General features: G+C 39.4%; 1 protein-coding gene across 10 annotated transcripts in view; it reads right to left on the bottom strand.

Moving 5' to 3' along the window:
• RAPGEF4 (Rap guanine nucleotide exchange factor 4) overlaps window positions 1-24,200 on the bottom strand; it is a 286,855-nt gene that overhangs the window by 156,904 nt on the left and 105,751 nt on the right. For 2 of the 10 annotated variants that reach the window (XM_027055483.2, XM_053215291.1), the window contains exon 1: window positions 19,178-22,407. The exons of the other annotated variants lie outside the window; for them this stretch is intronic. The gene's annotated coding sequence lies outside the window, so the exon portion shown is untranslated. Of the gene's footprint in view, window positions 1-19,177; window positions 22,408-24,200 lie in introns of those variants that run through there. 10 annotated transcript variants of the gene reach the window in all.

Here is a 24,200-nt window from a genome sequence, read left to right as displayed (position 1 = left end):
TCTCATTTTCACACTGCCTGAAGTTAGATTTGGGTTGGGCTTTCTGTGGTCCTAACAACCATGTGAGCATTGATCCTGTGGCTGAAGTCCTCCCTTAGATACCGCTAACTGCAATAGGCTTCTAACCAAAACCTTTTCTAAAGACATCTTCTAGGAGAGTGAAAACATCTGGGTAAAAACTTCACCAGGTATTTACCCAGCAGACTTCTTAATGACAGGCCCTATTTTCCTTCTTCTGATGTATGTCTGACCAAGGAGCTGATCTTCCTTTTCACAGTCTTCCTCCATCTCTGATTTGAATGTTTTTTACCTTTTAGCAGAACAGGCGTGGCCTCAGGGTCCTTGAGGTTGGGGTAGCTTCTTTTTACAGATAAAACTCACTGCTTTAAAACAAACCTAGTCCTGATGTCTCCCCATGTGCTGGGTCATCTGCTTCCCTGCCCCTCTCCATCCTTCCAAATCAGTGGACAATCAAAAGGCAAGTTTAAAATTTAATGATGTAACATGAGGAAGCACAATAATTTGACCTGAAGCAACTGAATGTAGGAAAATGGCCCTAATGCTCCAAGAAGACAGCACTTCAGAATTCCTGGATCTAGCGTCTGGCTTCCTAACAGTGGTGTTGCATGTCACTTAAACTTTATTCAGCTTTAGAATATAGATATAACAGATATTATCCTATCCTCACATTTGTCGATGGAGAAACAGAGTCTCTGAGATGAAGTGACTCACACAGTTATGAACTGCAGGACCAACGTATAAATGCAGGTCTTGAGATTCTGAATTCCATACGCTTCTCTCATAGCACATGGCCTCCACCCTTCTCCTCCTCCAGTAGCTTCACAAGGTACTTTCTGAAATTCTTTGTGGCTTAAATTAGGTCTCCTTGTCTTTCAGATAACATGAATTTTTGTCCTAGTCATCTCTCTAAAGTTCCTGCACTCTGTTAAGCAACAGAGTAAAACATGCCCTAAGTGGGGCCCATTAACTGAATAATAAAGGCAAAACTGGGCCCATTCTGAATGCAACCATGGGGTTAGCTACCCACAGAGAACATGGGACTCCAAAGAGGAATTCATTCCAGGTGGATACCCACAGAGGTTTAAAGAGATTAGGAAATGAATATGAGACAGAGAGAGATAGCAAAATAAATTCAAAATTGAGGAAAAGAACATTAGTTAAATAATCTCAAAGCATTTCATACTGTGCACACCGGGACAGAAGATTAGCCCAGAAATAAATTTAATAAATTTAATTTGAGAAATTTAATATAAATTTACAAAAAATTACCAGATCTACTTATCAACGGCTCCTTATTAAAATCTATCAACACACCACATACGTATTTTAACACTTTCCCATCTGTATGTACAAAAGAGCTTACGGGCAAAATCCATGAGAAAAAAGGATTTCTCCCCCTCGTCTCAGCTTACTGAACACCACAGGGTGGCATTTTCATTACCCATTCCCCCACCTTCCTCCATCATCCACCAGACAGGAGCTTCACAATGGTTTCATAAAATGTTTTAAATGAAGGTACTTCATTTAAAGGCCACTGATGAATTTCTCTGATAAGGCATGCACAGTATTCTCTCTCCATGCAGATCCACGGAAATACATAAAAAACCCTGCAAACATGATGGAGTACCACTAATGCTAATAATAACAATTTTCGCATTTTGCAGTAACCAAGTATATGTTAACATAAGAGAAAGTACTATCTCATTTAAGCCCTACTGACAAGTGAGATCCTGTCTTATTGTCCTTGTTAGAAAAGAAATCAAGTGCTGATCTAGGACTTGCACCAGGGAGCACAGGCTGCTTCCTTCTGTTTAGAGGAAGTGCTAAGAGCCCCAGCCCAAGGGCATTATGTTGAATTCCAGTTAAAACTGTAGGACAGAAAATAGAACAATAACTTTTTCGTGTCTGGCAAGACTTCATCTGTCATAAATATACGGAATATTGATGACAAATAGGAGATAACCGATTTGGAAACTGCAAAAATCACTCACTTTTGTCATGAGAGAGCTCATTAAGAGCCTCATCAAGTCACTCTTATTTATATATAATTAAAATATGCTTTGATTCCCCAGAGTACAGCATATTAGAAAAGAAAATTCTAACGGTGAGAGAAGGTACTAAAAGTAGGCCGTTGAGAGCTGACCATTGAGGAAGGTCAGACAGAAGAACTCAAAAAGCAGAGCAGAAAAGCCTGTCAACCATACACGTACCTACAAGCTGGGGCACTTATTCCTGCGTTAGGCACGGGATAATAATGATTGCTTATGATAACGTTCCGGAGTTAAAGATAAGGATGTTCATTATACTGTTTTGGGAAGTAGAAGCCATTTTTAAAAGCTATATCTCTAAATTAGTTAAATAAGAAACACTATGGTATATAACGGGTTTTCAGAAAACTTGACCAACTAGAATGATTCCCATGTTAAAGGTTCTGAATAATAACAATGGCTAAGAATGAACAATGAAATGAACTTGTCTGTGTGTCCTGCTGTTAAAGCTTTGCATTAATTGTCTCACTGAGTCCTAACCACCAAACCAGGAGGTAGATAATTTTGGTATCTGTAGGTTACAGATGAGGAAACTGAGGAAGAGGGAGGTTAAGGAACTTGCTCAAGTCATCAGCTAGTGAGTAGAAGTGCCAGGATTTGAACATAGGCTGTTTGTTCCAAAGCCAAAACACTGGATTTAGCCGTACCTGTTTTTAACGGTTGCGTTTCTAGGCAACCATAGGAAATATCCAACCATAGGAAAACCCCAGTTCTCAAAAGCGCATTTATAAATCAATTGTTTGAAGTTCAGACCTTACATCATTCATTCAACAGTCATTTCTTGAGCATCAACTGTCAGGCGCTGTATTGGGTGCTAGAAATAGAGAAGGACAAAACACGACTCCCGCCCCGAATGAACTAACAGATAAAAGGAAGACGGACATAGAAACAATTAACTACCATACAACGTGCATTTATGGGCGGTCACTCTCAGGTCAAGGAAGATGCGGTGCCATGTCTGGTGGCTGGTAGCCTAGAGAAGCACTTTTTATAGTGCACAGGCTCTCATGAAAACTAAGAATAGCCCTGACCTCTGCACCTCCCTAAGCTACCCTGAGCTCTAAGTCCACCAAAGCTCTGGAGGCAGCAGGGAAGGGGTGTGGACAGTAGCACCTGAGTAACATGTTATGTTCACCCATCTTTAATGATGGACTCTCTGGTTCCAGTCAGCAAATGGGCATGAGATTCCCCCACTCTATTCAATCTGCAGGTAGGGGGCTGCCCTGGCCAGCTATGTACAATGCCTGGCTCATCTGCAGGCTGAGCAGGTATGTTTCCCGAAAAGTATGGAAAAAAACCTCTCTCCTGATCCATCATAAAAATAGACCAGCCACTACCAAAACAAAAAAAGAAAAACTTCCATTACGCCCACCTTTGGTTTCCTGAACACTCTCTTTGGGAAGCAATTCAGTGTGCTCTTCCCAGAAAACTTAGCTGCAACTTTCCTATATTTATATATATATTTAATGAACTTCACAAATAATACATTCTCATTGTAAAAAAAAAAAGTTAAAAGATGGAAAGTCGCTATGTGCCCCAGCTGCGGTTTTGGTCCTTCTTGGAAATGGACGAAGTAGAAATAGGTGTCCTGCAGCTGCCACACACAGAATCCTTCTGGATCCAACCTCACATGGACACTAGAATGTCTTGATGTAAGGAAAAGATGAGAATGTGAATGGGCCCATCAGCAACCATTCATCCTCACTTTGGGCACAAGCAGGACAAAGAGAAAAGAAAATGACTGAGGGAAACTGGGAGGGAAGAACCTAGACAAAAATGATGTGGGATCAGAGCCCAAGCGTCACCTCTCCATCTCTAGTTATGTGTCCCTGCCTCTCTAACCTTATGCTTTGTTTTTTCACACAAGGTGGGTGTGGAATTAATTCATTGCCAAGAGCAGATTCTAATGCAAAGAGCACCAACTTCAGTAATTTGTTTTAACAAATTCAAAGCCCAACTCCCACAGCCAATTTGCAATGCTGGCTGAGTCACGGAGGGGTCACAGACAAGGTTTCTCAGTCTATTTGCCTCTATTCTTAGGGATCTTCTTAGAGCAAGAGAACAAAAAATAATGAGGATCCTATTCACACTGCAGGTTTTTAATATGTTTGGAATTAAACAGCACTACCTTCACAACAGTTAGTAGAGTCACTGCTCTCCCAAGACAGAAGGTCCTTCATACCTAATGCTCCCCAGGGTCTTAAGAGCAGTCACAAAGAAAGAGATTCAGACCAGCCCTTGGCTAGGTGTATTCCAGGATGCAGGCAGCAAGGGCAGAGGGAGAGGTCTTTACTCTGAGAGGCACACCTAAGTGTGCAAGAGGGCTGGGTCTAATTGGTGTCATAGCCCGACAAGGTATAAAGAAAGCCTGGAAGAGGAAGGTTTGTCTGGAGTAGGGAGTGGCTTGTCATCTGGGTCTTGGACTGGACTTTAAACTCTTCTCTTTAAACTCAATGGCAGCAAGGAAATCTTCATAAATAAAGATTTATATCATCGCACTTGTACATATCTTCAGCTGTGTGACTGTTGAATTAGGAAAGAAAATGTAGCAGCTGAAGGGCTAAGGAGGAAAGACCTGGAGCCACTCTGATATTTTCTAAAAAATATGGTCCCAGGACCGTATTTGTAACGAATAGAAGACAGTTGAGATGTCTTGGCTTCCAGAGTATTCTCTAACAAATTCTTTTAAATTTTAATTGTCATCTTAAATGTACATATATGCACACACACAGTAGCATCCCTCTGAACCAAGGTTTCAGTAGGACACATGAGAATATTTCAAGACAAGATGAAAATAGGACGAATCTTAGAGTTCTTAGGAGTCTCCCAATGCCTAGTCTTGAATATCAGCCATTCCTCTTTTGTCTGACTATATTGAGGGTGCAATCATGGACATGTTGTAGTCACTGTGGAAAAAATCATTGGACTTTGTATTCAATGATTTACACTCTGTCCTCTAAAGTAGCATCTCCAATTAAAGAGCCCCATTACCTTCCCTGAGCTGGTGGTGTATTATAACAATCAATTGCATTTGACTAATGCACCCAAAGAATGGGCATTCAATAAACGTGTTCCAGTCAGCCTGAACTGTTCATAGACAACGAGAGCCTAAGTGAGGTGGGGTTGGCAACACCGCTGCTGCTTGGGAAGCTGGAAAGAAAAGCAAGAATTTGCTCAGCTGTTCAGCCTCTCGGACAAGATTTTGAAAACATAATCTCTAACTCAAGGCAAAGAGAGGGCATGTTTGGTGACACAACAGCTTTTACTTTTTTGTGCAGGACAGTATGACTGCAATAGAACCCCCATGAGTATTAAATCCTACACTATAAGAAATACACAACCAGGGCTTGGCAACTAGCAGACCATCCAGATGGCTTAAAAAGTTCCTTAACCTAAAAGTTGTAAATTGTAAAGACAGGCATAACAATGCTGCTACGATTGCTCACCAGAAGCCAGTCAGTCATATATTTTCAAAAAGAATCCTAGCTTTGCCCATATATGCCTCTGAAGAGTTGTGTTAACAGGCACTAAAAGTACCAGTAAAAACCATTTAACAGTTAACATATATTTGGTAGAAACAATAAAGCTGAAACAAGGTGATAATCTATACATTAGAGAGGTATAGTTGATTCCAGGAGAGAAGGACTGTAGAAACTAAGTTACAATTTAGAAACTAAATACAGGTATTTGAATTACCCTGGTGTCTCAGAAATTGGATTTTAGATTTATGTGATTTTAGTTCTCACACCTTTTCACGTCACCTCAAAGGTAGGTGGTATGTCACGAGAAGGATATGGGACCCAGCACCAGAAGGCTTGCTCCTGGGCTCTGCTTCTCTCCTGTTGTATGGCTCAAACAGGCTGATTAACTTCTCTAAGCTTCAGTTTCTTTATTTATAAAACCAGTAACAGGACCCTAACCAACTGCGTCCCGGCCCTCCTGACTGGGAGGATTAAAGAACCATGGAAGAGTAAATGGGAAAGTGCTGGAATACACTACCTTCACAAGAAATGTTTTTTGGATCCAAAGGACTTACCCTCGTTTTAATATATATTTGCCTTGGATGATCATTTGCTTATCTCCATAATGCTACCATCTCAAAAAAAAGTTGCAACTCCCCTGTGGAATTTCCTTCAGTGCCAAGAGCAATTTGTTTCCTCCTTTTGTCAGAATGTATAATATCCCTTCAAATGAGGTCTAGGAAATGGGGACCTTATTTCCATTTTACAACTGAAAGCCTAGGCACAGAAGGGTTAAGTGACTTACTCAAGGATATAAAATGGGTCAGAAGCTGAGATAAATCATCTAGATTTTGTGCCTCACCCTCCACAACACTCCATCTAACCCTGGACTCTGGGAGGCATTTCTCCAAGTTCTTGAAAAGCGATGTCCTGTGATTGCCACATTTCACTTGAGTCAGCTCTCTCTCCGGCAGACAGCATGCCAATACCCATCAAAACATTCTGCTGAGAGCCTCCACACCTCAAAAATCAGGAAAAATGGAAAGCGAGTGAATTCACAAGTTTCCCTTTTGAGCAACATTCTGAAACTCGAATAAGAAAAGTCTTATTGACGTCTCTAATTCCTGCAAATTAGCAGGGTTTCAGATATGATACAGTCTGGTTTGATAATGATGGAACCTTATAGGGAGAAGTAACTGTCTCTTTTTTTCACCTTAGAAGATATATGTGAGGGGCGCCTGGGTGGCTCAGTCGGTTAAGTGCCAGACTTCAGCTCAGGTCATGATCTCACCGCTTGTGAGTTCGAGCCCTGTGTCAGACTCTGTGCTGACAGCTCAGAGCTTGGAGCCTGCTTCTGATTCTGTCTCGCTCTCTCTCTCTCTGCCCCTCCCCCACTCGTGCTTTCTCTCTAAAATAAATACACATTAAAAAAAAATTTTTAAAGAAAATATATGTGGCTTTTTGTGAATTAAAAGCAGTGGGCCACTGGTCAAGCTACATTTAGGTAAGTTATCTGAATCCCAAGGCTGGCAAGTGGCGTTTATTTTTCTTATTCTAATAGAAATAAATATACAAGTTTTATACCAAATTTTTAAATTGAGCAAAAGGTGCTACAGCTCTTTTGAAAACAGTTCAAAGGTTTTGATCAAAACCTAAATATTCCCAAGCTACTCATCCAAATAGCATAATCCTTAATATACATTTAGTTTGATGGCTTTACACAGGATTTTTATAGACTTAAATATCAACTTATAGATAGGATAAAATCATAAAATCATTTTAGGAATACGAAACAGGCAAAAGATAAATAACCTCACCGGCTATATCCATGCGTATAAAAGCAGAATGCTGGTGATATTCCTGGTCACTCTAAGACATTCCACAGCAACTGAAATGAGCCATTACCATCTAGAATTAATTATATGGGTTTCAGAACTTTGTAACTGAAGCCATAGCCCCATCTGAGAGCTCGTCTCCAAGGTTGTGGCTGCTCAAAAACAGGAATAGGAAAACAAATCCTGACATAAACCGATACAGGCCACAGCTGCTTAAGGGGGATAAAAAGCTTAAAGACTGAGCTGGCATTTTTTTCCCTCTCCCATGAAGCTTTAAAGTCTCCACAAGTTTAATTGGACCCTAATTTCAAAAAAGATATTCTGGACAGCTTCTCAAAATTGGGAATTGGCTTGGTAATATATATACAAGATATAGATATAAATACATCAGCCACATACATATGTAATACAGCATAGTGTACAGGGTCCTGATGTAAAATGCATCCCTACTTTGGGCTGCCATTCTAGGGGATACCATAGAAAAGGCTTAAAAGGCAGTGCAGCAGATACCCTCAATCCCTCTAATTGGTAAGCTCAGGCAAAAGCAGCCGTGACAGCATAGGGAGGCTAGGTGGGGAAGAAGTGGGAATAAGAGATGAGGAGGTGATTCCAGGGGAGTGCAGTACCCCCGGGGTACCAGAGTTTCCAGGATGGCTCCTAGTTTGAGCTGATCATTCCCTGGGAGCGAGGAGTTCACCTTCAGGGCGTCCCCAGCTATTAAACACCTATGATTTCCACTGCAATGTCTCCATGAAGGGTGTCAGAAATAGTATCTACAGCTCAGGTGAAAAGATATTTTATGGATTCTTTTCATATTTTATATTGTGTGAGCTCAGACTTCCAGGCCTCAATTTAGATATTGGACATAATCCCTACCCTCTAGCTGTCTATTACAGACTGAACAGATAAACAAAAGAATCCCCATGCAAGAACAGAAATATAATGACATTAGGCTGAATATATGCAATTGCCACTTTTGTAGGCCCAAAGTGGTTGAATATTAGCAATTTTGTATGGCTCAACTTAGTAAAAGTTGCAGTGAGGGATCAAATGGCTTAGTGACTGGGCTTGCAACTTGAAGATTGAGTCGAATTGTTCTGAACACACTCTCTAGTCCTATGTACCCCACACAGTGACATGGGTGAAGATATCTAAATACCAGAGACCAATTTTCTGTGATTTTCAATACACAAAATCTAGCATTAACTCTTTTCAAGATGTTGGCCTTCCTTTGCTTTCTACTATTTTCCTCAAAATATACAGGTATAAAATTACCCATAGGGGAAAGAACTTTTAAAATATATATATTTTTTAAATGTTTATTTTTGAGGGAGAGAGAGAGAGAACACGCATGAGCAGGGTTGATTTCCTATGATTTCTATAGGGGTTGGGGCAGAGGGAAGGGGACAAAGGATCTGAAGTGGGCTCCATGCTGACAACAGAGAGCCTGATGTGGGCTCAAACTCACAAACCGAACCGTGAGATCATGACCCGAGCTGAAGTCGGATGCTGAATCGAATGAGCCACCCAGGTGCTCCAACAAAAAGATTTCTAATATTTTCATTGGGGAGGGTCAAAATAGTGCAGATTAGTTGTTTGTTTTTTAACTTGTTGCTATTCACGAGAACACAATACATAAATGAATTTATCAAGGCTTCAGGCTTGTTTTTTTTTTTCATAATAAACTTTCTATTTGAAAAGAATTTAATTGTTTATGAAGAGCTTTCCCGTTTTATCTCACTTAGGCTCCCTAAAAATCCATGAGCTAAGGATTAGTATTCACACTTTACAGAAAAGGAAATGAATCATTCTAGAGATTCTCATAGAGGAGAAGAAAGCCAGTTTTGTTTTTTAACTTAACCTTTGGCTTCCGAATAAGTTTTTGGTTGGCTTCAGATTTGGTACCATAAACACTTACTAAGCACCTACCAGATGCCAGGCCCTTGACTGGCTGTTTTTCCTTGTGTTATTTTTCATTTTTTGGCAAACACTTTATTTAGCAGGAAGTCAAGCCTTTCTGAAGTATGCAAAAACTTAGAAGTCAGGACATTCATCTGGGTCAAGAGTAGATATCTCTGCTTTTAGAAAAAAATTATCTGAAGAGCCCTTCTTCTTCACGTAGGCTACTTTAAGCCCTCTCAAGTGCCATTCACATTAAAGAATAAGTAACAAAGATGAGACCTAGGTTGTGTCACTTAAATGGCCTTGGGTAGTCTCAAGTTGAAGAAGTGTTCCTGGGACTTTAAAAACAAAGGTCTCAAAACCTCCTATGATTTAGACAAAGAAAATTTTCCTTTTCCACATGAGCTATGGACAATATAAAGTGATGATACCAAGCTCCTGTGCTAATAAAAGTGCCTTTTGAAGAGGCTTTCTTGGGTGAACACTTTACCATTCTCATAAATCTGTCTTGCTCACTGCTCTACAGATTATGCCTAGAATAATGCCTGGTACACAATAAGAGTCAATGAATGAATGGAAACAAGCACACAGATAGCTTAAAGGGACACGGGGTAAAATGCCAGTCCCTCCAAGACTGAGGAACATCTCAAAGAACAAATATTATAGAACCTCTTCTCACTCCTGAAAGAATTTAGTTGGCTAATACTATTAGCTGGGGAATGCAGTGTTTGTTATGTCTCAAAAATGACAAAATAAAATAAGGTCTTGATTTTATGCTGTGAATGGTAATTGATCAGGGGCAGTATAAGGTAGCCTCTGTCTTATTCCAAATTTGGACCAGCTCTCAACTGTTGTAGTCAAAATGGTTCTCCAGCCACCTACGCTCTGATTTCTGAACAAACATCAGGAGCTCCTGTGGAAGATCACCATTGGTTCTAAGGCAAAATGACATACGTGGATGATTGCAGCATTGTCTGGGTCTCTGGACGAACTGCCGTCCTCCCCAGAGGCCTAGAATGGCCTGAAAAACGTAGGACTCATTTTGCAAGGGAGAGACGAGTCGTCTGTCTTTGTAGCTCCACATGCCTCTCCGCTGCAGAATGAGCTGAGGACGCTGACAGATTTGCCCTGATGCTAGTATTTTGGGAAGACCACATCCACAGGTCTTTCCTTCTGCAGTTCTCCAAATGTGACTTAATATAAGCTTATACTTGTTCCAACACCGAATTTTAGAATTTAGTTGTCTTTTTAAAGAGTTTGAAGCCCTTTCTACATTCTCCTTTTAGATTAGGAAAAACTATAGGACTCCACTTAGTTATGATGAAGCTGGACCGTAATTCTGTCCTCTAAATGAACAGAAATGTCAGCTTCAGACAAATAGCTGCCTGCAGTGTTCAGATCTCTGCACAAATTAATGCTTTAAGCAAGGCATGAGCACGGGACACCTGAGTGGTTCAGTCGGTTAAGGGTCAGACTATTGATTTTGGCTACAGTCATAATCTCACGGTTTGTGGGATCGAGTCCCGAGTCGGGCTCTGCGCTTACAGTGCAGAGCCTGCTTTTTATTCTCTTTCCCTATCTCTCCGCCCCTCCCCGACTCATGCTCACTCTTTCTCTCCCTCAAAATAAATACACATATCTATGTAAAAGAAAGTACGAGCACCATTGACAGGACAGAATTATACACTTAGCTCCTCACTCTGCTCCGAGGCTCCTCCCACTCTGCGTGCCCCTCCACATTTCTCTTTTTAAAACTTAGAATGAAAAAGTAGAGATGGTCTGTGTTATGTAAGAGCACGTTATTATGCAGTCCACTCTAATTCCACAAAATGAAATACAGGACTCATATTTTCCAGAAGCACTGGGATGTCAAAACAAATTTAGAGTTCTCTGAGGATTGCAAATGAACCTTGAAGCAAAGGTCTGTCTTTCAGTTAAGCATTATCATTAAGGATATGAGTTGTGTGAATAATATTGATCAAAAAACATTTAATTCATGTTTTTATTATTTCAGATATTGATTACTGGGATGCCCGTTTTGGTAGGTGGCCCAATAACCTGTTCATTTGATTCCAATCTGTTCAAAATGCAATTGCATGCCTGGATGATAAGAGCCCAACAACTGAAGCATGCCCCACCTTCTCCAGTTTCTCGGTCATCGATTAACAGTTAAAATTCGGATTAACTTAGGTACGACCCGATGTGAATTTATGAAAGGTGTTCCGCTTTCTTTTTCTCATTACAGTTAACATATATCCTATATTCTTCAACAAAATAGCTTTAAATATGTTAAATAAGCAATGTAAATATTTATTTTTCTGTCCTAAGCCACTAGACTTCTTCCATGTCACATGAAACCTTTCCAAAATATAGTTAGAATTCAAAGGTTCAAAAGAATTTCTTAAATATTTACCCCTTTGCCTTTATAGGCTGGCCTGGATGAACATTAGTCTGTGCCCATTTGATCAGGGTAAAACTGAACAAGGCTAGCAGATTTAGTTCTCTTTTTGACCACAACTTGCACATGGCCATGTCCTCAGTTGCAAATCTATTTTACTCCCACAGTGCTAAAAAAAAAGTTAGACTCTTCCCATCATTTCTGGTTTTAAAGTGACCTAGGTACAGTTTCAGATGATGAGGAATCTGTTTATATAAGCAAAGGGGTACTTCTGTGAACGTTCATGTTTAGGCTTAAAAGTCTTTTCTCTTGGATGACTCCTCAGACCACAAGTAAAACTGACTCATTTACCTTTTGCTTTCCAGGGTAGGTTAAAATATTAAAGGTTCTGTGTCTCCTTGCCCCACTAGCCCTGCTGACCCCCTGCACTGCTCCAGGATCACTCGATTACCTCAAGGACACAAAAAGACCTGGAGGAAACAAAGAAGCCAACTGAGTGGCTAAGTAGAATTTTTTTTTTTTAATTCAAAACACAGAAAGGCAAAGCACTTTTTATTTTAATAACCAGTTATGGGACAAAAAAGGCTTTGAGTTCCAAATCTTTGGTTTAATTAGAGGGATAATTTCCATCAAGTTTATCTATAAATAATAGAGTAAGAAAGAATGTAAGAAGATTTCAGAGTTAGTGTTTCAGCCCCAAAGGAGATCAATATAACAGAATAGATAATGATGGTGAGGTGTCTTTGAGGGAAGTGCTTGGGAGAGAGAGTAATTTATTAGCAAATTAATGCGGTGGGTCAGAGAAAGAGGCCTCTCTCCTGAATGCCCAATTCTGGGGTCAAGTCCCACTTGAGTTTGGAGGAGATTTCCAAGCAGAAATCCCTATCTTACTTCCTTAGGTGAGGGCTGGTGTGACCCAAGCGTGGAAGTCAATAGCATATAAATATTAACAGAAGGCTCAGGAATGGATGGAACTCCCACCCGATTCCTCCCAAAGTCAGAAAAGAACAGTGCCCCTGAATATCACCTGTATTTTAATAAAAGTAAAAAGAAAGATAAACTCACAGAGACCACAATGTAGGAGAGCACCAAGACGCTACAAGAAAACTATATTTCAAAGAAGATGGTGTTCTACGGTGTCAAATGCTGTAGAAAGATTAAGGACTCAGAATCCCCTTCACATTCAGAACAAGTAGACAGTGGACAACTTTAGCTAGAGGGGCTTTCATGAAGTGGCTGAGGTAGAATTTAAACCATAGTGGTTGAGGAGTGTTTGGGGAAGGAAGGACCCAAGAAATGTAGGCTATCGCTTTGGGAAGTTTAGCTATAAAAGGGGAGAAAAAGTTAGGGAGATTAAAGAGTATGTAGGGAAGATAAAGGTTTTGTTGTATCTTTTTTTTTTTCTTTTAAGATTGGAGCAGGTAGAGTCCCAGTACACTCTGATGAACAGGATCCACTAGAGATGAAAAGGTGAAAGTTCTAGCAAATAGAATAAAGTGTGCATAAAGCAAGCAACCCATAAAGATGGAGGTGAATGAGGTGTAGAACACAGGTGGAGAAATCAGGGGAGGGAAAAAACTCTTCTATTTTAACCTGTGGAAAGGTGGAAGGGATGTACACAAATGGACAATTTAAAAAATATGTACGTATTAAGTCACCAATATTTGCAATGCCTTCCTCTCACTCAGAATGATTTCCCTGCTGAACTGTCTATGACTTGTGCTGACTGAGGTAAGGGGTGGGAGGAAAATGACAGACATCAAGATGGACTAGTCTGTTCTACCTACGAAGGAATGAGATCAGACAGACAGGAGTAAGATAAGGTGAATTCACATGGGGGCAGGGGAAGAGGCAGAGAAGGAGGACAGAAAAAGAGTATATATATCTTCCTCAACTTATGATAGGGTTTTCGTAAGTTATCAACAGGTTAATACACCCAATGGAAGTTGAAACTGCATTTAATACATCTAACCTACTGAGCATCATAGCTTAGCTTAGCCTACCTTAAACGTTCTCAGAACACTTACATTAGCTTCCAGTTGGGCAAAATCATCTAATACAAAGCCTGTTTTATAATATAGTGTTGAATATCTCATATAATTTATTGCCTACTTTACTGAAAGTGAAACACAGAATGGGTGTAAGTGTATTGGTTATTTACCCTTGTGATCACATGGCAACTGGGAGCCCAGCATCACAAGAGAATATGGTACTGCCTATCCCTAGCCTGGGAAACGATCAAAAGTCAAAATTCAACGTTTGGTTTCTACTGAATGCATATTGCTTTCACATGATTGTAAAGTCACAAAATCATTAAGGTGAACCACCCTAAGTTAGGAGCATCTGTAAACTGATGGCTGCCATGAGAAGCCAGACTTTGGGGAGAAAGACATATAAAAACAATTTTTAGGAAATCCGGCTATGTGTTCTGGGATTAGTTCCCCCTCTTGTTCATGGCTGACTCCTCAAGAAATTTTCAGTAAAGACTTTCATTGCCTTCCAAGGCTTTGGGGAGTCAGATTTGACGTTCACCATGTTGAACTGTACTCAAGGCAATTGGTTTAATTGGGGTTATGCAGGTAATAGATCTGGTGGCAAGAAGTTGAAATCCTGAATGCCAAGAGGTAAGGCTATCTACTGATGTGATTTGGTCAAAGATTGGAGAAAACTTGAAAAGTCTTCAAATAGGTGTTGGGAAGAGAATGTCAGGAATATATTAGAAAACTATATAAGGATTGCTGGGCTATAGTGAGAGGTCCAATTGAGATTGGAGGTGATCACAGCATCAATCTGGACAGTAACATGATTTCCTCAAGCAGCGCTTAGCCATCTGGTTGGAGGCTGGAGAAAGAACACAACTGCTTTGATTAAAGGTTGGTATTTATTTGGCCTGGTAGGTGCCAAGGGCTGGCATATATCTGTTTTATTCATTTCTAAGTATCTAATACTACAATGCCTGACAAACAGGAATTATTCAACACATCTTTATTAAATGGATGAACGAGAGAACTGAAAATATTGGTAAGAGGGTGGTTGAAATGATAGGCCACGGTATCCACACTGAATAGGGAAGGCAAAGATGACAAGAGGGGGCTAAAAGGGGAAACTTAAGAGGACCAAAAGTTCCCATCCCCAGGTCTACCCATCACGAGTGGCATCGCAACTCAAGAAACAACTTGTCTGAGTCTTAAGCACCCCCTAGTGGCTGATCCAGCAAGCTATTAGGCGCAGTGGTCTCCCTTATTTCTGACTCCTTAAGAGCAACATACTCCTCTTTTCAATGCCAGGACTCCCTCAACTTCCCTTCATGCAATATCTTTCTCACTCATTCTTCAAACCTGCTCTTTCTCCTCTTTCTTTTAACTTTTGTTCCAGTTACCTTCGGTATCCCTCCTTCCTTCTTCCCCTTTTAATCTTATCCATATTCCCTTTCCTTTTTCAATGTGTGAAAACAATCCTGGTCATGGCAGGTATTATTAAAGGTAAAGTTCAGTAGGGGCGCCTGGGTGGCTTGGTCGGTTAAGCGTCCAACTTCGGCTCAGGTCATGATCTCACGGTCCGTGAGTTCGAGCCCCGTGTCGGGCTCTCTGCTGACAGCTCAGAGCCTGGAGCCTGTTTCAGATGTTGTGTCTTCCTCTCCCTCTGCCCCTCCCCTGTTCATGCTCTGTCTCTCTCTGTCTCAAAAATAAATAAATGTTAAAAAAAATTTTTTTAAAAAAGGTAAAGTTCAAGGAGGACAAGGAAATCCCTACATTTCAAGATTAAAGAAATCAAAGTCTCTTAACGTCAGTGAAAGTGGGCATCGATTTTAAAATAGCCACATCCCATACCATCTTGTAATTAAGCTGCACTTCTCCAAGTACCGGCATTCAAAACATTTTCCATTCTTATTCTTACTGCTTATGTTTTAATTATTAACATAAAAGTCTTTTTGCTATTAATTTTTTATTGCAAATGTACATGATTTCTACTGTAGGATGAGTTGTGTAGACTTTTGCAAAGTAACCCAAGGATGTTTACAACACTGTTCTGATAAAGGATTTGCAAATGAGCATTTGACCACAACCTATTTGCCAGTTGGTGGTTTGGCTTCAATTTCCTGAAAAATCACAATAAATTATTTAAGGAATAACAGTTGTCAAACTTTCTGACAAGTCATAATGAATGGTTAAGTTCTGAAAGGTCAACCAGCTATCTTTTGGCTTCCATCTCCTCTTCAAAACCAAGCTATTTTGAGAATTTCCATTCCTCATGCTCTTTTTCTTCCCAATCCTGACACTATTTGTATCCTTTCAGTGGCATTTTTTTTTAACTCAGGAAAACTTAAATAAGTTCCAAGATTGCAGAAGAGCCTTATTATTTGCAGATTGTGGGTCTTGTCTGGGAAAAACTCCAAACATAGATTTGCCATTTTAGGCAATTCTTTTGAATTCTCACTCTATTGTCAGCGTTAGTCCTATATTATTGGTTTATTATTGATTTTTTTCCCTTTCCTTTTACATAAGTTAACTAGGCACTCCAATTTCCTCTTCTCTCTTCTTATGTTTTCTTGGTTTATAAGTCCCTGAAGAACTGTATTGTTTCAGCTTTGGGGGGTTTGGAGAACAAACCACACACACACACACACACACACACACACACCCGAACCCCCCATTATCACAAACCCATAATCTTGGCTCTCAGCCCTCATGGTTGTTCCTTCTTTATAATCTTCTTCTTCACTTTACTTTAATATAAGCAGCTGCCACATTCTGTCCATTTTCCCTTTAAAATATATTTCAGATTCATCCTTTCCTCTGCATTTCCACTGGCACCATCCTGCCTCAGGTCATATTCTCATCAAAGGTTCTGCTCCAGATTCTGAGCCAGCTTTCCCACTACCCTCTTCATTCCCTCCCCACATCTACCTCCACCTCCATGGCCAGCACGCACTCAGTCCGTATGGTGATTTATCCTGCTTATCTTCTATGAAGGAGGAAAGCACTGCCTGTGCACTAGGCACGTCTCCTTCTCACAGTCCTGCAGGATGAGGGTTACTTTCTTCATTTCACACAAGAGGAAACAGACTCTCCCGGGGGGTATTTTGTCGCAAATCACCTAACTTGTGACTGGTCAAGTCACAAGCTCTCAAATCTTAAGAGAGGAGAGTCACCTTTGTTGGAAGGGGGAAATAAAGCATAGCAAAGATTTGATATTTAACCTCTTCAAAGTCAAGAAAGTAGACAGACTTGCAATGATTACCATAACAAGACAATGGTTTTCAAGAAATGGGATTTATACAGGAGAAGTATAAATCCACATGTCTGCTCTCAAAAAGTTTATAATCTACTTGGTTAGAGTATGTATCTAGAACATGCTGGGTAATTAGTACATGCTAAATAAATACTTGCTCAAGCCAGGACCAAGAAATTGAAGGAAAGTCCTTGCTACTCTTATTTTGGCTTGCCACTAATCGCATTGTTTAGTCACTGCTTCTTAATATAAAATGCTCTCTACGACACTTCCTCTTGACCCAGTCCCAAGGAATATCAGAACAATACAATGTTAGGAAAAAAGGCGTTGAGATTACTGGGCTGCCTTCCAACCCACAGGCCTATTTATTTTTCCTAACTACAAGATAATTATTGCTGGATATTATTATGGGATTTTTCCATATGTCCTTTAGTTAGGACAGTGATGACCCAATACAGCCTTTTAATGTACTCTGGTCTTCTGCCAGCTTACCTCATTCTACCACTTTGCCTTCGGTTTTTATTTTTATGACTATTCAAACTTCCCATTCCCTAATCAATACCTCATTTGGCCACTGCTACTGTTGACTACATACCTTGACAAAGACTCCTTGGAAAGGGTCTTTTTTGCTTGCAGCAGGCTCATTTGAAACGAGCTCTTGCTATGTTCATCATTTTGGCAAACAAGGACAAGTTCAAGGAAATTGGAGGCCAAACTTGACAGAGCACTGGGTGCAGCTGCTGGCCCAGCTGTGCAATGATTCTCAACTGGTCCATTACCTCCAAAACTCAACTATTCAGCACAGCCTTCCCTAGTCCAGCACTCCTGTTGGTCTAATATATTTGGCAACAGCCATTATTTCAGAAATGAATGCTCATGTGTATTTATAGCAAATCGCATGCCTGCTCTATCAACAATTAAAGAGATTAGGATTCAGCAGACATATTCCTCTAATTAGGACAAGATGGAAGACATAATATATAGAATGCTGCAGTCTGGTCAAGGTTTATTCCTTCCTAACAAGACCACCATGCTGCTTTTCATCAGTCACTCATCCATTCTCTCTAGGGCCACCCCCCCCCCCCCCCCTACAGAACACTCACTTCCTATGTCTATCCCATGGAATTTTCAGTCAGGGAATCCTGTTTGCAACTGACACTTCAAGTTTCCCCTTCCTCAGCTCCTCAAACCACACTTTAGGCTTGGTGGACTGTTTTAAAGCTTGTTTTGAAATAACGTGGACAGTACCATGTGGCCACTAATTTCATTCAGTTACGCCCTTCCCCTGGAGCCTCAGAGTATGTTAATACGCTCACACTTATGTAGTCTTTCGTCTGAACAAAAGCCCAAACTCAGTGTCTGGGCCATAAATTCCAGCTTGCTTCACTCTTACCCATGCATTATTTAAGCCATCTTCTCGGGGAGCCGGCATGAGAATTTCCCTCAGAGTAACAATCAGCAGGCGCTTTACGCGCTGTTCTAACGGGAAATGTAGGATATCTGAGAGAGTTCCACCCATTTGCAGTCTTGATAATGAAATATGATAATCTAATTTGGTAAAAATAAACTGTGAAATCAGAGATTTGAGGCGAAAACTTTAAAGATGCAATTCAGACGAGCAATCAATGCTTATTCAGCTTCTGTACCATCTCAGCTTTCTCCCTGTGCAGATGCTTAAGTGATGCTAAATTAAATAATTGACAAATTTTTAAAACTGTTGGAAACTGCCATCTGTACTTAATTTTGGAATATAAAAAGGTCCATAGAAAACACCCTTTATGATTATTTTGTCTAATAACAGATATGAAACAATACAAACATCCCAGTCATAAAATATAATGCATTCCAAGCAGTCTGGCTTACATATTCAAACACAGTTTTTCAAAACAAAAGACCACAGGAGGAAAGAAATGCTGGGTTACCACTGCATTTTTTTTTTAAGTGAATGGCAAAAGAACTGAATTTTTAGTTTAAAATCCACCTTTGTAACCCTCACCTCCCCACGAAACAAAAAGCAAAACAAAAAACAAAACTCACCCACAGGCTTCCTATGGACAGTAAGGATAACCATCACTTTCTCACATTTCTCTCCTGGATAAACACGGGGCTAAACTGTCCTCTATGAAGAACTTTATTAGGTTGATATTATATCCATAGAAAATGAAGTCTACGACTGTAAATAAACATGCTTGAAGCTTCCATGAAAACACAGAAAGAGAAACAAGCTCCCCGCATGGGAACACACTGGTAAATACGTGGATAAAACAAGCTGAAACTTACACCAGACACTTCTCCCAGGTCCAGCACGGCAGTAGCCCTAAGGGTACATTCTAGTTTTTTTTAATCCATGTTCTGCTCTTCTCACTGATGGGACTACTCAGGCACATGGTCAAGTTGCAATCAGCTTCTCCCTCAGTGATGTATGAGAGCTGGGCTGATTTATCTTGTCTTTCTGCAGCATATTAGCACTAATGTTTCTGCGTATGCATCCTACCTTTCTTTAGCCGTAGCCCCGGCTTTATCATTGGTAATCTAAATTAAAGAGCCAGTGAACAGAGCAGGGTTGTTGTCCCCCACCCCTCCCTGTTTTCCATGAAACAATTGCCAGGCAGTCATTCCCGGACAAGGATTCCACTGTGTATTCTATCGAGCCTCCCCTTCAATATCCCATTGAGACTGGAAGTTAGTCGCAAAAGGATAGGTCCAGCGAGACTGTCTTAGTTCAAAGGTCTATTTATGATTTATCCTTTAAAATGGTACGAAATGACCTCAGGAAATACGAGGGAGAGCTGTCATTTGCCAGGTTTTTCAGCCCAGAATACAGAATTGACACTGTTTACAAAAAACAGAGTAACTTGATACCCCACTCATTGCCCACTGTTAGGGCACCTTCTGCTGACTTTTTTTTACTGACAAATCTTTCTTTTTCCACCCAGGTTTGTTTTACATATGCATAATTTAATGTTAATTTTAATGAGGAATATGAGTGCTATGATTTGGCAAGTTATATACAAGAAGTACAAAATCCTACAAAACTTTGGGGGAATCAAGCAAACAAATTGTTATTAACCTTGTTATAACCTACCAATAAATACTGTCTGAAGCAGGAGCCAAACACTGTATTTAATTCAGGAGTTGTCAATTCCTTTCTTCAAGACACATTTGGAATTTTTTCAATCTCCACAAATGTTTGGGAAGAAGAAACATGTCAGAGTACATTTTTATCTCTCGAAAATTTTGCTCTCTTAGCAGCATCTCAACGCTTTTAACTCAGATTTCCAATGATTACTGAAATATTAGGTTTGTTTTCTCATTTTAAGCAACATAACTTTTTAACAGCTGTTAAGCAACAGGATTTGGTGGATAACAAAGTATAACAAGTTTCATCTCTATTTTTGTGTATTTTTGTTAAGAGAAAGCATGATTGTTTTCATAATTATATTACATTTTTAATTTTGCTTTTTCAAATTAATAAATTATGACATATATTTTCCATAAAGGCATAAAATATAGACTTGTCATTTTTAGTAGCTTTTTGATATTCAATTCCCTAATTCCTTGATATTCATATTGCTTTAATATTTCATTGTAAAAATAAAGTCTCTTTTCAGAAATGCAAAATACTCACATTCTAGGCCCTTGACTCTCCCCCACACACCCCCTGCCAAAGAAAAAGTCAGTCTCAAACTTTCTGCTTCTCACTATTCTTCAAAATTGTAGTTGAGAGAAATAACACTTGGGGGTTCTGCTTGAAGACTATCTGGGGTTTAGTTCTTCTAGATTATATCTCTGGGTTAAAATTTAATCATTTACATTAATTTCTACACTCTAGAACTGGGTTATATCAAACTGCTCCACATACATCCAGAGTAATTATTTTAAAAATTCCAATCTGGGCTTGTCGCTCAACTGCTTAAAAGTCTGCATTGCTTCCCGTTACTCTTAGGATGAAAGCCAAAATCTTTATCACGGCCTTCAAGGACTCAGTTTTATTAAACTCAGAAGATAAACCCACCTTCCCAGAACTGAGTGGCTGGAATTCAGAACCATCAATCAATCAAGTATTGAACCCCTGCTCTTTACTGGCCAATCAGCTTGACTGCGGTATCCGAGCACTGCTGTGGGATGCCGAGAGAATTCCAAAATCAAATACATAGGCCCTTCCCTTTAGTTTGAAAGTAACATACGTGAATAAGATTTCACTACAAATCAGCTTACAAACTATGGTGAAATCAACATGAAGCCAGCCAGGCTCTAAAATGCAAAGTGAAGATAAAATCAAGGGCTACAGGGATAAGATGAAATGAATCATTTCATGAATGTTAACTGAAACTACTTAGTCCAGAGGAGAAAAAGGGAAACAATCAAGAAGGAATAGTACTGCTCAAGTTTTTTGTTTTTTTTTTTTAAGTTTATTCATTTATTTTGAGAGAGACAGAGACAGCATGAGTTGGGGAGGGGCAGAGAGAGGGAGAGAGAATCCAAGGAGACTTTGTGCTGCCAGTGCAGAACCTGATGCAGAACTTGAACCCATGAAACCATGAGATCATGATCTGAGCTGAAACCAAGAGTTGGACGCTTAACTGACTAAGCCACCAAGGTGCCCCAAGTTTGGTCTTACTGTTATGCTTCCAAGGTCTATGGTTCACATCAGCTAAATCTATCTTAAACTTACCTTCTTAAAAGTCAACTATCCCATAACTGTGGTTTTGAATTTCATCAATAAATAATTTTTAAACATTCATTATATTACTGTTGATATTACTTTCCTTCAAAAGTTCTCTTTATTTTAATCACTAAAAGAACGACATGATAAACTACACCAGTTTCTAAGTAAGGCGGCCCAAGGAGTACATCACAGAACCCTGAAAATATGAAATTTCTCATAACTAAAGATCTACTTTCCAATTAACCAAAAACAACATAATCCTTTAATACAACTTGTGTGTAAGCTTTGTACATGAAATAATGTACACACCCAAAAATATAAGAAGTATCCACTGAGTAATGAGATCTTGAGAACGGTCCAATGCATAAGGACTTAACACCAGAAGGCTCCATGAGTCCAAGAATATTTCCTATTCTTCCTGCCATTGTCTTAAAAATTCATATCATTGAAGTGTACCCTTGGACCAAATCCTAAGACTCTAGAACCAAACTACTTGTGTTCAAATCACAGCCCTGCCACTTACCAATTGTATGACCTTGGGTAATGTACGTAAACTTAATGTAGTGTGAGTGTCTTTAAATTCATCTATAAAGGGGGATAACAGACTTCTGCTTTTGGTCATAAAAATAACTCCTATCAGACTAACCTTTTCACAGATAACAGTCATGAACTCTGGATTAAAATATTAAAAAACAGGGGCACCTGGGTGGCTCAGTTGGCTAAACAGCTGACTCTTGATTTTGGCTCAGGTCATGGTCTCACAGTTTGCAAGATTAAGCCCCATGCTGGGCTCTGTGCTAACAGGGCAAAGTCTGCTTGGTTTTCTCTCTCTCCTTCTCTCTCTGCACCTCCCCACTCATGTTCTCCCCCCCCCCCCCACCCTCTCTCTCAAAATAAATAAACTTAAAAAAAAAAAAACCTTTAAAAACACAGCTATCTGAAGGCACTGGAGAGTGACCAAGAGCAGGCAGGAGTGAAAGGGGGAAGATAACACTTGAAAAAATGGCTCTTGATAAATTACTCATGTTTTATAGCTTTTTATGTAATGGGAGACCTAGTCAGTTCCACGTGGTAGCTAGATCTCTGGCATGTTGTAGCTAAGAAATCAGAGATGACAGCAGCAATGAAATGTGGGAGGAAATCCCAGAGAGAAGACAACCACAGAGGAGAAGCCTCAAATTCAGTACATAAAATCTGAGAAAATCTCTTACTACTCCCAATACTATACATATGTGGAGCAGACCTCAAGTATCCCAGCAAAGATGACAAGAACTAAACATATTTCTGCTAATGTCCATCACAGGGAAGACCAAGTTGGAATCTGACTTCCATTAAATTAACTGCCTGCTAAAATAGAAAATCAATTCTCTTTAAAGGTATATGACAGAATTTAGAATCTCTATGTCACTCACAATGTCTAAGGTACATTCCAAAATTACTAGAAATGCAAAGAAACAGGAAAACCCATTCTCAAAAGAAAAGAGAATCCACAGAGACGTACTCTCAGATTATGAAGATATTGGAATTAGTAGACAAGGATTTTTAAAGCAGTTACTGTAACTATGCTAAAGGATATAAAAGAAATTTCAGCAGAGAAGGAGAAATTATAAAAAGAAACAATTGGAAATTCTAAACCCAAAGAAAAATTTGAAAAGAAAATTTACTGGATGACCTAACAACAGATTAGAGAAAAAAAATAATAAAAAGTTACCAGTGAACTTAAAGATAGAACAATATAAATTATCCAATTTGAGAAATAGAGAAAAGAACTTTAAGAATGAACAAAGCCTCAAGGTCCAGGGGGATATAATAGCATGTCTAACACATGTGTAATTGAAATCCCAGAAGGAAGGGTGAAGAGAGAATAGGCAAGAAAAGAATTCTGAAAAAATAACAATCCAAATTTGTAAAAACAGACATAAATTTACAAATTCAAAACTCTCTGCCAACTCCAAACAGGATAAATAAAAATAAAACAAAATATAAACCCATGCCAGGGCACATATTGGAAGTGCTAAAATTCAAAGATAAAGAGAAAATCTTGAAAGCAACCAGGGGAAATGGCATATCATACACAGGATAAAACCACACTAATTTTTCATCAAACATAATGTAGGTTCAGAGATAAAAGAATGACATCTTTGTAGTGCCAACAGGAGCAACAACAGTCAAGCTAGAATTCTATATCTGGCAAAAATATTCTTAGACAATGAAGGTTAAGTGAAGACACTTTCAGAAAAACAAAACCTCAAAGACTTAATAGCCAGCAGATTTAAACTATTTGCAATGTTGAAGAAAGTTCTACAGGATAAAAATAAATTCTACAAAAGGTTATTTGGACCTACAGAAAGAGAAAGGAATGAAGACCACTGAAAATGGTAAATGGTAAATATGTGAGTAAGTGTAAAACACACACACACAAACACACACACTCCTTTGAAATTCTTTAAAAGACATAAAACTATTTTCTATAAACTATAAAAACTATAGTGTTATTATAACACTATATTGTGGGGCTTATAACATAAGCATGATGACGATATAGCACAAAAGATGAAGGAGCCAGTAAATGAAACTATGCTGTTGCAATGTTCCAGTGCTTGACATGAAGCAGTACAATATTACCTCTAAGCA

The sequence above is a fragment of the Acinonyx jubatus genome, chromosome C1 (assembly GCF_027475565.1).
Source record: "Acinonyx jubatus isolate Ajub_Pintada_27869175 chromosome C1, VMU_Ajub_asm_v1.0, whole genome shotgun sequence".
Lineage (NCBI taxonomy): Eukaryota > Metazoa > Chordata > Mammalia > Carnivora > Felidae > Acinonyx > Acinonyx jubatus.
Note: the sequence above shows the minus strand (reverse complement) of the source record. Positions and strands in the feature narration are given on the sequence as shown.